This window comes from Thamnophis elegans, chromosome 2, assembly GCF_009769535.1.
Source record: "Thamnophis elegans isolate rThaEle1 chromosome 2, rThaEle1.pri, whole genome shotgun sequence".
Classification (NCBI taxonomy): domain Eukaryota; kingdom Metazoa; phylum Chordata; class Lepidosauria; order Squamata; family Colubridae; genus Thamnophis; species Thamnophis elegans.
Window position 1 is genome coordinate 148774568 of NC_045542.1, and position 18386 is coordinate 148792953.

The following is an 18386-nucleotide window of genomic DNA, read 5'->3' on the forward strand; positions in this document are numbered from 1 at the left end:
ATGACGGTTGCAGCATTTCTGTGGTCATGTAGTCAAAATTCAGATGCTTGGCAACTGGCTCCTATTTATGACGGTTGCAGTGCCCCAGGGGTTATGCGATCGCCTTTTATGATGTTCTGATGAGCAAAATCAATGGAGAAGCCAGATTCACTTAACAAGTGAATTACTAATTTAACAACAGCAGTGATTCACTTAACAACAGTGGCAAGAAAGGTTGTAAAATGGGGCAAAGCTCACTTCACAAATGTCTCTCTTAGCAACAGAAATGTTGTGCTCAATAGAGGTCAGAAGTCAAACTACCAATAGTTGTTATGATAAAAATAATCCTGGCCTGCCTTGTTGGGATGACATGGAAGGAACAGACTGGTGAAGCATGGGGGACTGTTGAAGAGTCTGCAGACACCAATAGACCAATATTCTACATACCATGTGGAGGTTACTGGAATATATCATTTATTCATGAGAACTAGTAGACAATAATCACATTTGGGTCAAATGTGACCTTGGACCATCACCCCAATAGAGATCCAAATGAGAATATATCAGTTTAGCAAGGACTGTGGATAAATTGTGATCGTGTATTTCTGGAAAGATGTTTGTGTACTAGATTTTAAATATTGGTTCAATGAAATTGGTCAGCTTGATGTAGGAGATGACGAGGTGAAGCTCGAAGGTGGGGTCAAATGCGTCATCAGTTTGAAGGTGCTATGCTCCCAGAAAATCTATGTCCCCCATGAATTCTGTTGACTCATCACATGCCAGTTTGCTTTGACCAATAGTAGATCAAATTCAGGTGTAATAGGTAGCAAGTAGTAATTTTGTAATACAGTACTTTGAACTCAACTACTGTTTCTGGTTACTTACAAATACAATAGCAGAGTTGGAAGGGACCTTGGAGGTCTTCTAGTCCAACCTCCTGCCTAGGCAGGAAACCCTATACCGTTTCAGACAAATGGCTATCCAACATCTTCTTAAAGACTTCCAGTGTTGGGGCATTCACAACTTCTGGAGGCAAGCTGTTCCACTGATTAATTGTTCTACCTGTCAGGAAATTTCTCCTCAGTTCTAAGTTGCTTCTCTCCTTGATTAGTTTCCACCCATTGCTTCTTGTTCTACCCTCAGCTGCCTTGGAAAATAGTTTGACTCCCTCTTCTTTGTGGCAACCCCTGAGATATTGGAACACTGCTATCATGTCTCCCCTAGTCCTTCTTTTCATTAAACTAGACATACCCAGTTCCTGCAACTATTCTTCATATGTTTTAGTCTCCAGTCCCCAATCATCTTTGTTGCTCTTCTCTTCACTCTTTCTAGAGTCTCCACATCTTTTCTACATTGTGGTGACCAAAACTGAATGCAGTATTCCAAGTGTGGCCTTACCTAGGCATTATAAAGCGGTATTAACACTTCACGTGATCTTGATTCTACCCCTCTATCTTGCACCTGACTTTAAGTTATTATTTGACTTAGCTTTCTGCTGATGGAATGACAAGACTAGACAATATGGTTCCATATGGACTAGTTTAATTGAACATTTGAATTGTAACGATACATATTTAAGAATTTATAATGAAGAAAAGTAGCAATATCTTGACATGTTGGTTTCCTGCTCATGAAGTGTTGGACTTCATATTTTGGAGTTGAGAAATATTGGCGTTTTTCTTTTACTTATCTTTTTTCTGACTTTCACTTCTTCTTTTTCTTTCTAGGAAACTTTCTTATTATAGAACCATAGTGTGCATTTCATTCAGCTGCTATGTTTTCATAAAATTCAGCAATTGTTTTTTTTTTTAAAAAGAGCTCAGTAACCTGCAAATTTCTCTGGATGGCTCTGAGGAATGAGCTACCTTTAAAAATAGTGATAAAGATACTAAAGTGCATCCAGCTTTGGTTGTCAAAAAGATGTTGAGACTCTAGCGCAGGGGCATCCAACTCAATTTCATTGAGGGCCACATCAGAGTTGTGTTTGATCTTGGAGACTGGGGTGGGTGTTTTTGTGGATTGAGGTGAGGGAAAACGCAGAAGCCAGGGTTTCCGAACAACAACCAGTTTATTATGCAGAAGAACGAAGTGACAGCGATTCAAAGGCAAACCGCGCGCCAAAGGTATTTATATAACTAAGTCAACCAATCGGTGGCCGAGGACTGGGCAGCAACCGCTGACGTCAGTGCCTCGGCCAATCAGTAAGGATCTGCGGCCGGCAACAGCCTCTGCTGCGTCTCAGCCAATCAGGACGCAGCAGGGCTGTTGCTGGCTTTTTATAGAATAAGGTAACTGAATATGCAATCTATACTAATGAATATTTAACAGGTGTGGCCAGGATCGGTGTGGCCAGCTTGACGTAACTCTTTTTGGGGGTTCCTGTGGTGGTCCAAGTGCTCTGCCAGCAAAAATGGGCTCCTGAGCCACCGGCAGCCCTCCTGAGCTCCATTTTCACTGGCAGAGGCACTGCGGGCCAGATCTTTGCTGTTTCCAAGGTGGTCCTGCAGGCCAGATCTAAGCATCCCATGGGCCAGATCCAGCCCCTGGGCCTTGAGTTTGACACCCCTGCTCTAGAAAGAGTGAAGAGAAAAGCAAGAAAGATCATTAAAGAATGGTTTTGGAGTTGGGTATGTCTAGCTTAATGAAAAGAAGTACTAGGGGTGACATGATAGCAGTATCCCAATATCTAAGAGGGAGTCAAGCTATTTTCCAAAGCACCTGAAGGCAGGACAAGAAGCAACGGGTGGAAACTAATCAAGGAGAGAAGCAACTTAGAACTAAGGAGAAATTTCCTGACAGTTAGAACAATTCATCGGTGGAACAACTTGCCTATAGAATGCTCCAACACTGGAAGTTTTTAAGTTTTTAAGAAGAGATTGGACAACGATTTGTCTGAAATGGTATACAGTTTCCTGCCTGAGTAGGGGGTTGGACTAGAAGACCTTCAAGGTCCCTCCCAACTTTGTTATTGTGTATTATGTATGTAACTTTTGTGGAAATGTTGGCATTTGTTTGGTTTTTGATTTTTACAGGAGAGCCCTGGATTAATGCTCAGTCTGTGAAATCAAGACTTTTTGGTTTTTATGACTTGTACTGGACTTGTGCTGGACTAAAACCCTAAAACCTTTCTCAACCATAGCTGGCTGGAGAATTGTGGGAGTTGAAGTCCACATATCTTCAGGTTGCCAAGTTTGAGAAACACAGCCTCAAAATGTTTACTTTTATCATGCCAATATTAAATTAAAAACCGTGAAAGAAGCAGAAGAAATTGATCTGGAAAAATACGGGCAGTGGTTTCAAAGGGGGAATGGACGATGAATAACCCAGCAATGGAGGATCAATATTGGGTTTTTTTTTTTTTTTTGGCCTTTTCTCTTTGCATGATGCAAAAGTATGAAGAAGAGTGAGCAACAAGGAGGATGTGCTGAACAGCCTTGGATATATTTTTATTTACTTATTGTTTATATACCGCCTTTATTATTTTTATGAATAATTCAAGGCACCAAAAATACTCAATACTCCTTCCTCCTCCTATTTTTCCCACATCAACCACCCCGTGAGTTAGTTGGGATGAGAGACAGTGACTGGCTCAAAGTCACTCAGCCAGCTTTCATGCCTTTGATGGGACTAGAACTCACAGTCTCCTGGTTTTTAGGCCAGTCCCTTAAAACCAGTAGCCCAAACTGTCATTCTTTTTTCTAACAAAAAAGTTTACAATCCCTTCGGAATTTCATAATGAAGCATAACAGGACTCAGATGGACGTTGGCAAACATGTTTTCTCCTGCTGTGCACACATACCTGCAGCTGTCATGCACACATACAATTTCTGGAGATAACTTTTTCTATTACAATTATTAAAATCACTATAATTGCCACTCTCTGTTATTTGTCCCTAGTGCCACTGCTGTTATTTGTCCCTAGTGCCAAGAACTTTGAAGGTTTTCATGTGTCACTTCAGATGATGAAACTGAGGGTATTTAAAATCATGAATAATTCTTCAACAAATCCAAAAAAAAGTGTGGTAGATAATTGTACCAATAGTTACTATGATTCGAGCTTTGGAGTCCCATAAATTAGGAACCGTGTAGGTTCAATCCTTCTAAAAATCAGAAATATCTTTTTAAGTACTAAAGGTAAGCCTTCTACAAAGTCAGTGTATTTTTTTTTAAAGATGACAGTTCTGCTATTACTGCTTTATTTAAACTTTGGGGCAGTAACAACTCAAAGACCAGGTCGGTCAATGCTAAAAATGTATCCTTATAACTATTATCAATGGGGGGATTACCTCATTGCTGGAGTCATACCCACCAGGACAGCCGTGTATCCAACACACACATTCAGATCTGACCCTTCCAGAGACTTTTTCCCGTAAGTTAGCTTTCAATTTGTCCTTCTCCAATTTAGTTCTTCCTCGGTGCAATCAGAAATGTAGGTTGTTTTTTTCTAAAACCAGTAGTAGCATACTCTTAGATTCCCAATTTTGGAAAAAATAAAGTGCTTTAAAATATGAGAGATGTTACAAAGTGAAGAGAGGAAACACCAGGGTTCACACAAGGATTTTAGTAAAGTATGAGCCAGTGGATAAATCATAAGGTATGTAGTCATTAAGAGTTGACACCAACTTGAGAACACTTTATCGATACCTAAATTCCTTATTTATTTCCTTTTTGACACCTGTTCTTGGAAAGTTGTTGTCCACACTTTGCTTTTTATTGAGATTTCAGGAATGCTGATTTTTTTTTAAAAAAAACTATCATTTTCTAGTGTGATGTCTTCTTGGAGACATCTTGGAGCTACCTTATCTGGGATTCAAATGGATGGGTTAAAAGCTTTTGAAGGAGCAATTCCTTTGAAATGTTCAGTACAATGAGATTTTTAGTTGAAAGAGCAAGCTTAAGAAATAGCAAAAGAGACATGGTGGTTCAGTGACTAAGACAATGAGCTTGTTGATCAGAAGGCTAGGCAGTTTGGCAGTTCACATCCCTAATGCCGCATAACGGAGTGAGCTCCTGTTACTTGTCCCAGCTTCTGCCAACCTAACAGTTCGAAAGCATGTAAAAATGCAAGTAAAAAAATAGGGACCACCTTGGTGGGAAGGTAACAGCGTTCCATGCACCTTCAACATTTAGTTATGCTGGCCACATGGTCAGGGAGACATCTTCGGACAGCACTGGCTATTCAGCTTTGAAACAGAGATGCACACCATCTCCTAGAGTCGTGAATGACTAGCACATATGTACAAGGGGAACTTTACCTTTAAGAAATAGCATTTAAACGGGCTGATGTCCAGTTGAACTTTTATTCTAGGTTACTGGAAAGGAACTTCCAACATATTTTTGCCATCTTAATAGCCATAGAGGAGATCAACCAAAACTCCCTGCTGTTGCCCAATATTACTCTCGGCTACAATATCTATGAAAATTGTTTCAGCACAAGGACAACCTATGACGCCACCATAGATATACTTTCTTCCAGTCATGGGATGGTCCCTAATTTCAAGTGTGGAAGGGAAGACATTGCTTTGGCTGTGATTCAAGGAGGGGACTTTGAAACTTTCTTTCAGATGGCTACCTTGTTAAGCATTTACAAGATCCCTCAGGTATGAACAAGTCCACACTTTTGAGTGAACCATCAATTCTGCAACAATTTGAAAAAGGACATTGTGTGGACAATGTAGAGCATGCCAGTTCTTTTCTTCAGTATGTGAGATTTTTATTGAAGTCTGCCACAAATAAATTGTGATATATATAAGAATATGAACTGATAGACTTTGAATGGTGGTTCTGGATTTCTGACCGAAGAAGAAAGTCTATATAGAATGAACCTCTGGAGGTTCCCCTTGCACCTTGTTCAGTGAGGCCCAAGAAAGAACAAAGAATGGAAATCACATGAATTGTTCTTTTTAAGAACAATGGAGGAAAATAATTTCTACTTTATAGATTTGCTTTCAGAATGTTTTCTAAATTTCCTTTGGGTATTATTTATTACATATTTTCAGGCAACTTCCATGAACATCTTCTATACAACTTAGGGGATATAAGTATATATTTAAAGCAATATCAGAAATATGGAAGAGAGAGGAATGTACTATATTTGTTCTCAAGTTTTATATTTTGCATGCCGTGAATCTATATGCAAACTGGAGTGGGCTTTAAATGTTAATATTTATTTGCAATATAGTATTAATAAAGTTAAATATTTCAATAAACATTTACATAGAAATGTATAGACTGGAGAAATATGTGATTACAGAAGATCATTTGTAAAAGTGACCATGTAGAAATGTATATACTAGAAATAATATATCATTGTTTTTCTATAAAACACATACCTGTATTAGATATGAAAAATTTCACAGAATTAAAGACACAGTTTGGACCAGTAGATAGAAATGCAAAGCAATTCCAATTTTAAGACGTCAGAAAAACAATGATAAGCAACCGGGGTTTGAATAGAAGATTGCCTTTTGTTACTTTCTCAATTCTAAACCTGACATTATGCAAATTGTTTGAAAATTATTGTAAATATATAGCAAGTTAATATGGATTATTGAAAATAAATTTAAAAATGCATTTGAAAATGGCAGACCGATGGGCATTATGTTTCTGTGTGATATTCTAACATGAAATATATTATTTATTATCCTGGAGCTACTATTACAAGACATCACACGTATTTTAGAATTAAGAAAAAACCGAATAGCAATGAAAATTATACTGAAAAACAATCCTTTTATAACAATTAATTATATTCTGGTGGTAAAATCTGGCGCAGATATGCTCAGAAGATTTAGCACGTCAGTGGTCCTTATGGGGTCTGGGAATAAGGAGCCTAGAACTAAGAAAAGCTACATTCTTTTTTTTAAATAAAAAACTAAATTGTATATATTCTTTTTATGTTTAATGTTTGATTTGTACACTACCCAGTATCCCACTGTGAGGGAAACAAGAAGTTTTAAGAGTTGATTAATAAAATAAAAATAAATTATTCTAAGTAAAGCTGAATCAATCCAGGAAGATGAACTTTTGAACACCTCTTGATTAGACTTCACAGAGAGGCTAAAGCTATTTCAGATTATTATTATTTTTAAAAGAGACTGAATGCTATTTTTCAACACTAAGCATTGATTCTTTTCCTCACTAGCTCACTTATGGCTTTGTTAACTACATTCTGAGTGATAAAGCCCAGTTCCCTTCCTCTTTCTGGATGAACCCAAAGGAAACCTCACAGTACATGGGGATCATGAAGCTGCTCCTGCATTTTCAGTGGACATGGATTGGACTCATTGCCCCCAAACATGATGGCGGAGTTTGGTTTATGAAGACCATTGAGACAATGGTCTTCAGGAGTGGGATCTGTGTAGCCTTCACATTTAAGATTCCACAAATTCATATTGAGAAGGTTAATGATTTTTATGAGATATTCTCACATTTTGATGCTCTTCTTACACACTGGACAAGCAAGGTGCTCATTTATTATGGGGATCTTGACACAATGCTTCTGTTGCCTCTGATGTTGTCCAACATTGAAGAAGCCAATCAAACCCCTCTGGGGAAAGTTTGGATCTCCACAGCTTTGTGGGGTTTCACCTTAAGCACAACTTTTAGATATTGGGACATCAAACCCTTCCATGGAGCACTAACCTTCACCATCCAGGGAAACCAAAGATCCAAATTCCATGAACTTATTTTGATTCAAGATGATTCCCTTGAAGTTGTTTGGTCAGAAATGTTTGACTTCCATGATTCCAACAATAGATTGTCAAGGAAGACATGGAAACGGGGCCTTGTGAGAAGAAACATGGCAGGGTTCCTCTCAGATTGGCCCGAAAAAGGAATGTCCCCGGAGAGCTACAACATCTACCACATAGTCTATGCTGTGGCACACGCCCTCCAGGATATCTTCACATCCTTATCTAGCCATGTTGTCATTCCAAAAGAAGACAAGGTAGATCTTCCAGACCTTGTACAACCATGGAAGGTGAGAGTGAATTCCACTTAAATTACAAGCTAAAGTGAATCTTACATGTTGGATGGTTTTCTTTTCCAGAATCTTTTTATTTCATTCCAGCTCTGGGAATGACTGCTGCTGTTTCCTTCCAGCCTATAGACTTGGTCCCTCTACATTCATTTTTTTAAAACAATGGGTGATTGGATCCTTCATTTGCTGAAAGGCCTGGAGAGCACTTCCATAGACTCTATTGACCTCCTGTGCTGTGAATCGTAAATCACAGAAGGTTAATGTAGCATCCCCCTATATTGTTAGGTATTTGGAGAGTTGTTGTGTTTGTATACCTGAAGATTGGGAAAGGCTCGAATGGACAATTTTAGGGTAGACAGATTGTGGTTTTGACCAGATCTAAGGATGTTTCCCAAGACCTGTTTTCCCATGTAAGATATATCACAGGCTTTCGTAAAGGAGCAAACTCATGATGAAACATTGACTTGTGACAGCGTGATGCAAATACTATGACTATACATCCTTATCTAGTCTCCTGGAAGTTGTAAGGGAAGAAGAGTTTCATCAAGCAGGAGTGACTGCTGCTGAATGTGAAGAACATATATGAAAGGGTAAGGCTTATGATGTAATGCCATAGTTCATCATTTTTGTTCCCATTAGTTAATAGCTGATGCCCATAAGTGAAAATCACCTAAATCTGTGATGGCAAACCTTTGGCACGTGCCAGTACATGAGCCATCAGCTGATTTTCAGCCTTCTGGAGGGCCGGGGGCAGCTGTGTTTGGCGTCCCCAGGCTTCAGGAAAGCCTCTGGAGCCTGGGGAGAGCAAAGAAATGGGCCCAACGGGCCTACCGGAAGTTTGGAAACGAACTTCCGGGTTCCGTAGGACCTCCGGGGGGGGGCAGTGGAGTCCATTTTCACCCTCTCCAGGCTCCAGACAAGCCTCTGGAGCCTGGGAAGGGTGAAAATGCCTTCCCCTGCCCCCCCCCGGAGGAAATACCAAGCTCAGTTTGGAGGAGAGCAGTGCAGTGGGTGCATGGGGGAGCGTGTGGGGTGGTGGTGGTTGTGTGCGCTTTGCGTTACAGCACACATGTATGCTATTGTGCGCACGTGCGCTCACATTTTTAGCACCCAGCAACAAAAAGGCTAGCCATCACTAACCTAATTCAACCTGTGTGCCAGGACATCAGGGTAACGTCTGTGTATTTCTTTACATGTCACCAGAAAGAAAATTCATTGAAAACTCAGCATTTTTCACAATGTAATCCAAGCAACCACATACAGAAGACATTCCTCACACAACAATCATGTTCACATAACACATTAAAGCCACATTGGTTTTAGTGTGTCAGCCAACCACATTTTAGCGCTAAATGTTGGGCGAATCCAGACTTAACCTATGTGGTTAAGTTATGGCTTAGGGTGTTACCCAAACTCGGAAACTGTTTAAGGTATTTGTAGGATTTTGTTTGGTTGATTGATTATTGAGTTTTATCTAGCATGATGAGCCAACAGAAATCTTCTATAATTACAGCAAAAATGACAAATAAATAAAGCAAGCAAGCAAGTTAAAGCAAGTTAATTATGTAAAATCTTTGCTCAATTAAACTATGGAAAACATCAGAAAAAAAATATCAAATATGAGCTGATATTTACTGACCAGCAAAGGGATTTTGCATGACTGAGATGAAACATCTATAGAATAACTAAGTGCTATAGAAAAGAAAGTACTTATAACGTATGTCTCTATTTGGAATAGTATGTTTGATTTATTAAACTTCCTCAGAGATATTACGGAGAAAGTAAAGAAAATAAAGCTGGAACAATTTCCCCATAATGCAAACAAGGCCAGCTGTATTGCTGAAGAAAACCATTTTAGGCAACCATTTTTTAAAAATGGCAAATCATCCTTATCTTGCTATTTATTGTACATAAATACACTGTACAGCCACGAAGCAGACAGCTTGGTGTAGTGGTTAAACATCAGACTAGAAAATGGGAGACCATGAATTTAGCCCTGACTGAGCATGAAACCCAGGGTGGGGTTCCGGCTTCTGTTACTGCCGGTTCACTCATGAGTGCACTGCAGGCGGGCGCTTGATGTGGCTGTGCATGCATGTGTAGTAGTAAAAAAACCCCACAAGATGGTGGCGCCTATGGCACCACCGATAGAACTGGTTCAGGGATGTGTTCGGCTGAGTTACTACCTATTCGGCTGAACCGGGCCAAACCAGTAGGAACCCACCTCTTACGAAACCAGTCGGTAACCTTGGTCCAGTCCAGAGGTGATATCCAGCCGGTTCAGACCGCCTGAACCGGTACTGGAAATTGAGGGTGGAAGGCTGAGTGCATGTGTGGATGTGGTTACATTTGCGAACCGGTAGGAAAAGTAAGTGAATGCCAGCCCTGGTCCAGTCATTTTCTCTCTCCCTTAGGAAGGAGGCAATGGCAAAACACTTCTTAAAAAATCTTGGCAAAAAACCCCTACAGGGATTTGTCCAGGCACTCTCTAAGAATCAGACATGACTGAACGGAATGAAGGAGCTATGAGCTTTCCTACCTCATATGCTAATATAAAAAGGAACCTAATATAATGATGATGTCACCCATTCATTCGTGTCCGAGTCTATGGGACAAGTCTCTCCATATCTTCCAAGAACCTAATATAGGTTCATTTTAGACCCACCAGAATGTAGTACTTTTATTTGTAGCAGCACAAGACCCATTTTGCCCCACAAGAGGTAGACATGGATTGGTCCAAATCAGTGGTGTCAAACTTCATTTCATTGAGGGCCGCATAAGGGTTGTGTTTGACCTCAGGGGGCCAAGCTGGGCGTGGCCAGGCTGGGTGTGGCCAGCTTCATGTCACTTATGTCGGGGGCATCTGTGGTGGCCCGATTGCTCAGCCAGTGAAAACGGGCTCCCGAGCTCTGTTTTCGACTGGGACTGCCTCCTGCCAGTGAAAATGGAGATTGCGAGGGCCACAAGTGGCATTCTCGAACTCTGTTTTCACTGACAGTGGCACCATGGGCTGCTCCTTTGCTGTTTCCAGGGTGGTCCCATAGGCCAGATCTAAGCACCCTGTGGGCCGCATCCGGCCTGCGGGCCTTGAGTTTGACACCCCTGGTCCAAAGTCTTGCAGTGAGATTTGAGGGTAAATTAAACCCCACCCAATTCCCTCATTCCCCCACTCATGGTCTATTACTTTCATTTGTATCCTATCCTTGGACCAATCACCTGTCTCCAGTCTGGAACCTTCACCATTACACCACTCTAGGACTGAGAAGAAGGAATGGACAGAGTCCCCAAACAGATTTTGTGCCGAAGGGTGATTAGAACCTGGGTTTCCTCATTCCTAATCCAGCACCTTCATTCCTAGACCTCACTGGGTCCTGGATGAAGGCAGAAGGACTACCCCAGAGAAGATCCACGGTGAAGGAGGTTACAAGAACATGGGAACACCATTCTGGTCCTGGTCCTTTATGCCATACTGTTCTTATACACCCTATATCAAATGGGCGCCATGGTTCTGGCTGTGAAGGAAAGGTTGCAATCTCTTAAATCTGCTCAGTTTAAGAGAAAGTTTGTTAAGCAGGGACATGGGAGAGGAGCATGAAGTGAAGTATGGTGGGTTGTGAAAAGAAAGAATGGGGGATTGTTTTTCTCCTGCCCTCATAATACTGGAATTCAGGAGGACGAGCAGCAGAGGTGACCACAGATTGTGTAAATAAATGAACTTGATCACTTAGGTGTCTTGCTCATCTTTTCTGTTTCTTCCGTAACTTTTCTTGAAGTTCGCTGATACTCGTACTTGTGGTGTTGCCGTCCTGTTTGCTAAGAGGTATTCCCAGCATGAATATTTCTTGCTTTTTCTTTTCTTTTCTTGCTTCACTGCAACCCACACACTGATTTGTTGTTTTCATTGTGCTGTTTCCTGTTTGTTCCTCACCCAAATATAGAAATGGAGAGGGGGTGGCAGGCACGGGGTTGGGGAATGTCATGGGTCAAACAGCCCTCAGGTTCTGCCTCGTGACACTTCTGCAAATTCAGGGAAATAGCTCACTGGGCGAAAGTGTTTGTTTTATTTCAGCATCTGGGCCTTCTTAAGGAGGAGCTGATCTCTTTCACTGGTAATATAAACTGTTTCAAATGCTCTAACATACAGTAACTCAGCCTGTAATGTTGGAAGGGGCACTTCCGTCAGCACTGAAACAGACAACGTGGGAAGGTCATCTGAGAAAAGTATTATTAAAAATAGCAAGCATGAGATCAAAAAGACAAACTAATGAAAAAACAACAACCACTAACACTAGCACTATAACAAACAAACTGAAGATTGAATATACTTGTCTTCTCTCTGCCTATCTATCTATGTATCTGTCTATTGTCTATCTTTCTACGTGTATTTATATTTGGTGGTTTTATCTTTATAATCTGCCCCGAATCACTGTGAATGAGTTGGACAGCCATATAAATTTTCTTAATAAAACAATAATCTTTATCTTATTTTATTTTATTTTATCTTATCTTATCTTATCTTATCTTATCTTATCCCATCCCATCCCATCCCATCCCATCCCATCCATCCTTCCTTCCATCCATCCATCCATCCATCCATTTATCTATCTATCTATGGTATCTATCATCACTGAGTGTTGTATCTTATGATTTGTGATGAATGTATTTTATTATTACAACTATGACTGTTGTAACTAACTGAATTATTTGTAAGTTAAGGAGTACCTTGTAAGTATATAATACAGTATTAAATCCTCACTTTCTTAAGCCTTACAGAAGCTTTCTTATAGCTTTATATTACATTTTATAATATAAAGGCTTGATTTCTATGTGCACCGGGCATTCCAGAGAAAATTATTGCAGATATATTTTTCTGACATTCTCAAATTGATTTACCTGATGTGTGTGTGTGTGTGTGTGCGCGTGCACACGTGTATGTGTTGTGTTCCCTTTCTCATTCCAGCTTCAGTCTTTTCTGAAAACTGTCCGCTTTAACACTATCATTGGAGAAGAGGTATTTTTTGACGAAGATAGGGAGTTGGTGACCAACTATGACATTGTGAATTTGATTGTATTTCCAAACAAGTCGGCTGTACGGAAGACCGTGGGAAAACTAGAGAGTGGGATTTCTACAGGCCTAGTGATGAGCATTGAGGAAGAGGCTATTGTGTGGCCCAGCTCATTTAATCAGGTGGGAAGGAAACTCCACAAAGCCAATTAATGTAAGAATTAAAAGTGTGAGTTGAAATTCAGCAGAATTTGTAAAATAACCATAGCCAACTGCTATCTCCCAGGTGTTACTTCTTTGTTGTTCAATTGCTATGTTGTGTCCAACTTTTCACGACCTGGTGGACTGTAGCACACCAGGCTTCTCTGCCCCCCCCATCTTCCATTGTTTCCTGGAGTTTGTCCATGCTCATGCCCGTTGCATCAATGACACTATCTAACCGTCCCATCCTATGCCATCCCCTTCTCCTTTTGTCTTCCATCTTTCCCAAAATCAGGGTTTCCCCCTTGAGTCCTTTCTTCTCATTAGGTGGCCAAAGTATTTGAGCTTCAGCTTCAGGATCTGTCTTTCCAAAGACCAATCAGGGTTGATTTCCTTTAGCACTGACTGATTTGATTTCCTTGCGGTCCAAGAGACTCTCAAGAGACAGAATAAGAATAACCGAGTTGGAAGGGACCTTGTAGGTCATCTAGTCCCTGCCCAAGCAGGAGACCCTATACCATTTCTGGCAGATGACAGCCCAGTCTCTTCTTGACAGCTTCCAGTGATGAAGCTCCCACATCTTCTGAAGGCAAGCTGTTCTATTGGTTGATTACTCTCACTGTCAGAAGAATTATCCTTATTTCTAGGTTGAATCTCTCCTTGATCAGTTTCCATCCATTATTCCTTGTCTGGCCTTCAGGAGCCTTGGAAAAATAGGTTGACCCCCTCCTATCTGTGGACAGCCCCTCAACCATTGGAACACTGCTATCATGTCTCCCTGGGTCCTTCTCTTCACTAGATTTCTTCACCACCACAATTCGAAAACATTAATTCTTTCATTCTCAGCCATCCTTATAATCCAACTCTCACAGCCATACATTACTACTGAAAAAGCATGTTTTGATTATACGGTGTTATGTGTTAGCGATAAAGTAACATTGGGTGACTGTAACCAACCTTATCACACAGTTCACACAAAATACCTTGATTAGGCGTATCAAATTGTAGGCAAGCTTCTTTGTTACTGGGAAGATATGGAAGAAATATTTTGCAACAGCTTGACTTTTAAGAGATAAATAACATAAGGTTTCACAGATCAGAATCCATTCCATAGGGCCAGGCCTACCATTAGAGACGGGAGAGAACTGATTACCTCGGATAGCAACTATTTCAAGGTAGGGAAAAGGCTTCATGGCCATTAGGCATTGCTGACACAAAACCCACAAATGTATTGGCACACATAAAACACAGGTGCTCAAGCACTGTTGTTTCCTTGACATTCTTCAGACAAGGCCTCGTTCCGTCTGTACCGAACCCTGCCAACCAGGATACCGCAAAGTGCTCTCTAAAAGACGCCAAGTGTGCTGCCATGATTGTGCCCCATGCAAAGAAGGGACAATTTCTACCCACACAGGTAGGTTGCTGTGAAAACAGGGCATGTGTCGAATGACCAAAGGTAGAGAATTTTTGTTTCCTGAAAGTCTTACAGCAACTTTACTCATCTTTGCAAGTTCAAATCCAAAGCATTTGGATTAAAAGAGTTTGTACTTCAACATATTGAGCCCAAATGCACACCTTGATTGAACAACATTTCATTTCAATGTATGCCGATTAGTGTACATTCAAAGTGACAATAAAGTTATTATTCTATTCTATTCTATTCTATTCCATTTACCTCAAGTATGGAAACTGGAAACTGTGGTTTTAAAAATACCTCTTTCTCTCTTCTGTTCTCTAGCCATGGCAGCTACCTTTAACTAAAGTAGCTGTCAAAAAGCCCTTGATGCAAAAATAGAAGAAGTGCAGCCATAGTATTATTTCACCTTCACAGCTCTAAAAAATTATTAAATGCACGCAGTGGTGGGATTCAAATAATTTAACAACCGGTTCTCTGCCCTAATGACCATCTGGGTAGGTGGGGCTTGGTGGTCATGTGACTAGGTGGGTGTGGCCAACTCAATGTCACTCAGGTCGATGGGTGCTTTGCCTTAGCTGTTACAATGTAATAAGGGTTAACCAGAGAGGCAGTTTCTGTAAGCAGGTCAATAAAGATTAGGCTAGAAACAACACCAGAATGTTTCTTTCCTGCCTTCCTTACAGGATTAGCCCTGTAAAGTGGAAAAAAACAAAAGGAGTTTTCTTCCAACAGCCAGTTCTCTGAGCTGCTTAGAAAGTTAACAACTGGTTCTCCCGAATAGGTGCAAACTGGTGAATCCCACCACTGAATGCATGGCAGAGTGGGGAGCTGTATAGCCAGAAGCTTCCACTCAGGGCAAATGTCATATAGCTATTTCGTTCGTATATTTATTTTGCATACAAATATATGGCAAACATGGATTGGATATGCTTCAATTTCTCTTATTAGCAATAGCACTTAGACTTATATATTGCTTTACATTACTTTACAGCCCTTTGTAAGAGGTTTACAGAATCAACATTTTGCCCACAACAATTTGGGTCCTCATTTTACCCACCTTGGAAGGATGGAAGGCTGAGCCAACCTTAGGTCGGTGATATTTGAACTGCCAAATTGCAGGCAGCTGGCAGGCAGCAGAAGTAGCCTGCAGTACTGCACTCTAACCACTGCGCCACCCTGGCTAATGGAGTGGAGTGAAAAATTCTGTTGTGCCATGACTTCTAGCAACTTTAACCAAGGGACTTTCTGAGAGATGAGAATATAGAATAACAGAATTGGAAGGAGCCTTGGAGGTCTTCTAGTCCAACTCCCTGCTTAGGCAGGAAATCCTACACCACTTCAGACAAATCCTATACCACTTCAGACAAATCCAACATCTTCTTTAAAACTTCCAGTGTTGGAGGATTCACAACTTCTGGAGGCAAATTGTTCTACTGATCAATTTGTTCTAACTGTCAGGAAATTTCTCCTTAGTTCTAGGTTGCTTCTTTCCTTGATTAGTTTCCACCCACTGCTTCTTGTCCTACCCTCAGTTGCTTTGGAGAATAGCTTGACTCCCTCTTCTTTGTGGCAGCTCCCGAGATATTGGAACACTGCTATCATGTCACCCCATGTCCCCTAGATTGATTGACTCAATATGTTCCCTATAATAATTTAACTTGGGCAGGCATAAAACAATTGCAATTAACTTTACCTTGCTGTGTTAGAGATGAGGGCTGCAAATGTCAATGACATGGAAGTGTCTCTGCAGTCTGATGTATTAGTATTATCTCAAGCAGCTTTCAATCTCTAGATTTGCCTTCTTCCACACGGCCCATATTCTAGATTTTGATGCTCGCTAAGAAATTGCAGTAAAAGCGAGGAGGAAAGAGAAAATGTCAATTATTGTGGAAAAATACCAGGTGGTGAAGTTTCTAAATATATTGTGTTTTTCAGATGCAGTTGATTGCCGTGAGTGCTCCAAAGCTCAATATCCAAACAATGGCAGAGATCAATGTATCCCCAAGGCTATAGTCTTTCTAGCCTATGATGAACCTCTGGGAATCACTCTGAGTTTCTTTGCCCTCTGCTTAAGTCTAACTGCAATTCTGATTTTAGGAATCTTCATCAAATACCTAGACACACCATTGGTCAAAGCCAACAACCAAAAGCTCACCTACACCATCCTTGTCTCCCTCCTGCTTTGCTTCTTATCCTCTTTCTTATTCATTGGTCCCCCTCAGAAAGCGACTTGTCTCCTGCGCCAAACCGCCTTTAGCATCATCTTTTCGATTGCTGTCTCCGCTGTGCTGGCCAAAACTCTGACTGTGGTGCTGGCATTCATGGCTACAAAACCAGGAAGCAAGATGAACAAATGGCTGGGGAAGAATTTGGCAATGGCTGTGGTACTCTCTGGGTCCATAATCCAGTGTGGCATCTGCATGACTTGGATTGGAATTTCTCCTCCCTTCCCAGAACTTGACTCTGATTCTCAGATTGGACAGCTGGTACTGCAATGCAACGAAGGGTCTGTCGCCATGTTTTACAGCGCTCTTGGTTACATGGGCATTCTGGCGGCCATCTGTTTCACCGTGGCTTTCCTAGCCAGAGAGTTGCCAGGAGGTTTCAATGAAGCCAAGCTGATCACCTTCAGTATGCTGGTCTTTTGCAGTGTTTGGGTCTCCTTTGTGCCAAGTTACTTGAGCACCAGGGGCAAATACATGGTAGCTGTGCAGGTTTTCTCCATCTTGACTTCCAGCGCTGGGCTAGTGGGTTGCATCTTCCTTCCCAAGTGTTACGTAATTGTATTGCGACCTCATCTGAACACCAAAGAGCACCTAATGATGAAAAGAAGAAAGGAATAGTTTTATAAAATTTATTATAAGTTTATATGTTTAATAACATTTATATGCCACCCAATCCCGTAGGACTCCAGGTGGCTTACAGTACAAAAATAATCAAAAAAGAAAAAAAAATAAGATATAGGGAAGAAAGATAGATATAAAATACAACACATCATGCACTCCATTCTAAATGGGGCTGGACCCATTTTTGGATTATAGAAATGACAAGTTCCGGTTTGAGTGCACCGATGTAATAAATGACTTAATATGAACCCCAAGGAGAGAAAAAGAAATATTTATTATTTCAATAAATGGGTTTAACAGATTAACAGAGTTGGAAGGGATCTTATAGGTCATCTAGTCCAATCCCCCGCTCAAGCAGGGGACCCTACACCATTTCTGACAAATGGCAGTCCAATCTCTTCTTGAAAGTCTCAAGTGATGAAGCCCCTACAACTTCCAAAGGCAAGCTGTTCCATTGGTTGATATTATTTTTTGAATAAATAGTAGTAGTTTTAATAGGTTGGAATAAATAGGAGTAGCCTGGAAGTTATCACCTGCCGAAGATTTTAAAGTTTTTTTAAAAAGCCTCCAAAATAGTTGGATAGCAGTTTAATCCGGGAGAAAGCATTCAAAAATCCAGCTTCTACTTTATCGACAAAACTGATAGAGGCTGCTAAGGAATTTTTTAGAATTTAGAATTTTATTAGAATTTGTAGGCCGCCCTTTTCCCTGAGGGGACTCAGGGCGGCTCACACAAAAACTGGGAAGGGGGAATACAGACATTAGGACAAACATGTAATAAGATAGCAAGCAACATACATTCATCATTCGGGAGGGGTAACTATCCTATCCCCAGGCCTGACGGGCGAGCCAGTTCTTCAAGGCTATGCGGAAGGCTTGGACGGTGGAGAGGGTACGAATCTCCACGGGGAGCTCGTTCCAAAGGGTCGGGGCTACTGCTGAGAAGGCCCTCCTCCT